The sequence below is a fragment of the Notolepis coatsorum genome, assembly GCF_963971535.1.
Source record: "Notolepis coatsorum genome assembly, chromosome: 4".
NCBI classification, from domain to species: domain Eukaryota; kingdom Metazoa; phylum Chordata; class Actinopteri; order Aulopiformes; family Paralepididae; genus Notolepis; species Notolepis coatsorum.
Genome location: NC_140168.1, coordinates 192,262,196 through 192,267,861, shown reverse-complemented (window position 1 = coordinate 192,267,861; position 5,666 = coordinate 192,262,196).

Below are 5,666 nucleotides of genomic sequence, written 5' to 3'. Positions count from 1 at the left end.
CCCGCCAGCGGTGCCACTCTCCGGGCAAGGATTATTGATCTTCATTGCTTTGACCAAGCTGCTGAAGCAGGGAACCGTCTACACCCCCTGCTGTGGGATCCACGTGCCCGTGAGACCATCACTCAAGCCTGTCTCTGTCGGAGCAGAGACTCCCCGGCTCTCACCTACACGGCGCGCATCCTGGGACCAGGTTGCCTATCCCCACTGCTCCAGGGGTGATATTGCCCCCGTGAACCCTGGACTTGCCTAGAGCTTTGGCCCCCTCTGCTGGCTTACAACCGGTAGTACACCCTTTCCCAGAAGACCCCCTAGATAATTACTTAATATGCACTATTGATTTACCTGCACATTCTATTTGCCTTATAAGCGCATCTAAAGTGACCAAGTGATGTAACCTAATATCCCCTTTGTGTAATAAATATTGTAAACTAGTATTCTGTGTGGAAAACCGTGTTATTGTGAAGTGTCGTCATCTAGAATACCTTTGTACGGTGTTGGCCAGCAATGTACAAGTCGGTAGTGATTCAGTGATATCAGTACTTGATTAATACAGTCAGGGAATTGTACCCCTCAGTTACACCCAGCGTACGGGGACTTCCAGTATGGTGAGCAGGGTGTAGGACGCGCTTTCCCTCTCTCCCTCATGTTTTTTTTTATTCTACGTTTTAAGACTCCAAACCCTCATAATTCTTGTTTATATGCAAGTATCGATACAGCTAACTAAATATTTATCTTCGCAAAGATGACATCCAAGACTCCAAAACCAAAACGGGGCGATGTTCAGAAAGAAGAGGAAGCGGATGACGCTTTTAGCAAGGCCTGGCTAGCCACCCTTCTTGAAAACCACAAAGAGGCTATGACCACCGAGTTCAGAAAAGCCATTACCACTCTGGAAAATAAACTCGACTAAATGAAATCGGACGTGGCCGACAACGGACGACGGGTCAAGTCCCTGGAGGAGAATGCGGAATCTGTAAGCGAAAAAATTGCGTCGCTGGAGGCTACATGTGCCGATCTGAGGGCTAGCCATGCTATGCTAAAGGCTAAAGCGGAGGACCTCGAGGCTCGAGGGCGACGTAACAACCTTCAGATCATTGGACTACCAGAACAGCCACCCTTTTATCCCAGGTTTTTGGGGCAGAAACCCTCCCTACCCCTCCAGAATTGGACCGCGCGCACAGGTCGCTGGCAGCTAAGCCGAAGCAGGGTGAAAAGCCTAGGCCTGTTATCATCAGGTTCCATAATTATCAAACCAAAGAACGGGTGATCCGGGAGGCCAGAAAGAGAAGGGCAGAGATGCAGTACGACGGTCAACAAATTGCTTTCTACGAGGATTATACCCCGGCTGTGTTGGAACAGCGAGCACCGTACCGCGATGTGATGGCACTACTTTACAAACGGGGGCTGAGGCCTAGTCTTCACTACCCGGCCAAACTGATGTTTACGGAGGAGAGCGGGGACAGATTACGCTTCATGTCTGTTGGCGATGCCGAAGAATACCTTAAGGCCAAGCTAGCCTAGCATGGACAACTACCTAACGAGTACCTAGGGGTAAGGTAACCTGACGCCGGGAGCAATGAACAATGAATGTAGAATGCGAGACTGAAATTATAGACATCGGTTGGGCTAAACTGGTCGACCGCGTTAGACCTGACACTTAGACTTCATGGGGAGATGCTATTGACATTAAGCGGACTGGCTTCTGAAACAGAACTTTATGCTTCCCAAATAGCCGACACGGATTCTATTTGCACTTATTTCTAATTCCTTTTTTTTTTTATTATTCTTTAATAGCTCTTCTTTTACATGTGTCTCTCTCTCATTCAAACTGTAGACGTTCCCTCTGTTTAGAGGCTGCTAGATAAATAGACTGGACCGGTTTGACAGGATAATGAAGGTTCTATGTGTATGCTTCAGGAGTACTCAATGCGCGGATTGGAATGTACAGAGACTGGGCCTGAATTTACTAGACCATTTACCTAGGTCTGACGGACACCTCGGGGCCAGCTGAAACCAACACCAACAGCAATAGACATGATTACGACATATTAAATGTGCAGCTGAACTTGTAGACCTTGGTTGGATTATAGTGCCCAGTCACTATAGAGTGCCTCAGAAGGGTAATATTGTTATTTCAATCGGAGTGACTCCTTCAAAAGGAACCCTATGCCAATCAGGTTGCTATAGCCATGACTTTGTGGATAATTGCATGCCGTTTTCTTCTGCTCCCTATTTCGTAATTTTTGTTGTTGCCCCTTTTTTATTTTTTATATATATATATATATATAATTTTCCTTTTTTTTCTCTTAACTTAATTTGTCCTTTCTTTTTGTATGGATTTATATACATATGACTCTCTAGGCAGGGTGAGCATATTCAGGGTGCACATGCTCCTCTTACTATCTGAGGGTCTCAATACAAACAAACCGGATAGTATCTATTGGGTAGTGGGGGTTTTGTATACAAGGTGGTGGTTGGTTTCCAGGTGTGTTGGTAGCGAAGTCGACTCTCGGGGTAGGCCGGGCTTGACCCCGTCTGCCTGTGAGTGTGCCCCCGCACCTTTCATGACGTCTGCCAAACGTGTCTGCCTTCTCTGCCTCGGCCCCTCTAGAGCAGGGGTTCCCAAACTTTTCAGGCCGGGGCCCAGAAAATAAGGCGTCAGAGAGCCGCGGCCCAATGCACATCGTCGGGCTCTTTTTTTTTCTTTTTTTTTGCCAGGCGACCGATTTTTTAAGCCAAATATCACTTCAATCCTATTAAGTTAGTTCAAGTTAGTTATTCATTTATATGTGCTATTTATGAGAGGGCTAACTTGTTGCAAAATAATAATGATAATAATAATAGCCTCATTAAAATACTATTGTTGCTTCGGTTGTTTTCAGCGTTTTATGTGCATAATCTGTTATTTAGTTTGAAATGTTCGTTGAAATAAGTAGATTTTTCGTTTTTTGTTTATTTATTAAGTTAATATAAAACCATATAGTCACATTTTAGAATACAATAGAATAGAATTTTAGAATACAACTAGAAACACTGTCCTGGCCTGCTTCTAAGTTCAGTGGCCTGACAAAAAAAATTAAAATAAATTTTTTTTTTTAATCATCTCGCGGCCCACCCGTGGCTGCTCGCGGCCCACCTTTGGGTCGCGACCCCGACTTTGGGAACCCCTGCTCTAGAGGGTCAGTGTTTTTTGTGGAGGCTGCGACATGGTGCACAGCATACCGTACGCCCCTTCCGCCGGGGTGCTGTTTTCAGCAGACCCCTTTGGCGCCTGTCTAGTCCGCAGTGCTCCAGGCTCAGGTCAAGTGACCTGTTGCCTGGATTGAGGGATCGACCTCTTTTGGGGGTTGTCTCCCCGGTGCGCTGCTTGGTCCCGCTGTGGGTGTAGCCTCTTGAGTGCTTCAGGGCGGCGTGCTGTAGGGGGTAAGGGCCTGCTTTTGGATGGGCCCTGTCCGAATACGCTGGCGATGTGGGGGGTGGTGTCACTAGTGACCGCCTGGTGGGGTCTCGATGCTGCGGCGTTGTTGGCCTCACCAGGCCCCCTTTTCCGGGGGGTCCAGTCCCTTCCTGGGGCTGGGTCTTCCTTCACGCTCCGCTGCTACGGCCTTGCCACGGGGTTGGGTTTTTGCCCTTGACCCCCGTGATATTAGGGGTTGTAACAGGGGTTTTATTTCTTCCCGTTCGTTCCCTAGTGGCATGTGGGTTGCGCGCCTGTGTAGTCGTGGGTTCTTCTGTGGGAAGGTAAGTCCCACGGTCTGCTCACCCTGTGCGTTGAGTTGCTAAACCCTCTTCGCACAGTCGGATCCGATTCCCTCCCGTCCTCCACTAGGGGGGTCCGGGGGCTCGGGTCCTCCCCGGTTCTGATGGTTGTGGGGTGCCTCAGCGGGTACATTTGTCGAGCTTCTGCTCTGCTCAGCTCCTGTATTCCAGTAGGCGCAGAGCGGAAGCTATGACGATAACATAACATACGGTTATCTGTATAACCATAGTTATGTGAGTAATAGCGACGCTCTGCACCGGACTCACTGAGGACCCCGTGGTCTTCGCCTTGGTGGTGAAAGACTTGGGAAGGAGCTGTTAGTATGCTTATGTAGAGGAGCGGATGGGGGTGTGGCCAGGCGGATTGGTGTGTATAGGTGCATGTGGAGAATTTATTCAGTATATAGACTGATATAGGGATATATTCCAGTAGGCGCAGAGCGTCGCTATTACTCACATAACTATGGTTATACAGATAACCGTATGTTACGAGTTACTAGGACCTTTACTTTGACCAGAGTACTATTTTATCTGTGTATTTATTTCTACTTTCACCACTGTTAGCAAATAGCATAGTAAGTAGTAATATAGGCAAGACAGATTACTTTTGCATAATAGTAAAAGACAGTATGAAGGTTTTTCATTTTTCATTTCAAATATTGATTTTTATTGTTTTTAGTCGACGGTGGAACATTGGGCAGGTTAGATACTGCACCTCCTCATCCATCACGCTCAACATAGGGGCCCCCCAGGGCTGTGTTCTGAGTCCCCTCCTCTACTCCCTGTACACACATGACTGTGTGGCACAGCAGAACAACAACACAATCATCAAATTTGACCACTACTGATGACACAGTAGTGGTGGGCCTGATCTCTGCCAACGACGAGAGGGCCTACCTGAGAGAGGTAGATAATCTGTCGCAGTGGTGTCAGGAGAACTGCCTCTCCCTGAACGTCAGCAAAACAAAAGAGATGATTGTGGACTTCAGGAGGTCGGGGGTCAGGGACTACAGCCCCCTCAGCATCGACGGGGCACCGGTTGAGAGAGTGAACAGTTTCAAGTACCTCGGAGTCCACATATCCGAGGACTTGACATGGACCACACACATTGACAGTGTTGTGAAGAAGGCACAGCAACGCCTCTATTTCCTCAGGCGCCTAAGGAAGTTCCAAGTCAGTCAGAAGATCCTTAAGAACTTCTACTCATGCACAATAGAGAGCATCCTGACTGGCAATATCACCTCCTGGTTTGGGAATAGCACCGCACAAGACCGTAGCAGACTACAGAGAGTGGCCCGTTCAGCCGAACGCACAATTGGAGGGGGGCTTCCCACTCTCCAGGACATTTACAACAAGCGGTGCATGGGTAAGGCTAAGAGAATTATCAAAGACTCCAGCCACCCAAGCAACTGCCTCTTTGAACTGCTGCGGTCAGGCAAGCGATACCGGAGTCTCATGGCAAGCACAGAGAGACTAAGAAGAAGCTTCTATCCTCAGGCCATCAGAATGCTAAATGACAATGACACTATGTAACAACCATCAAATGCATGCACAGCACACACATCCACACGCACACACTTCAAACAAACAACTCACTGCAGCACCAACTTTACCCACTTTAGAACACCTAAACACACTTTATATTTATTGGTAAAGAATTTGCACTACAACCCATACCTCATTACACCTTACTGTAAATTGTACCTAAATTTGACCTCATCCCATTTCTGCTTTGCACTGTATAGTATAGTATATTGTATTGTAACTCAGTTACTTCTACTCTGCATTGTACATTGTATATATGTATATACTGAACACTTTTGTCCACATACTTGACTTCTATTTTATACTTGCTATACTTATTTTATACTTATCTATTTTTGTCTAGCACAGTCTCTGGAGTGTAA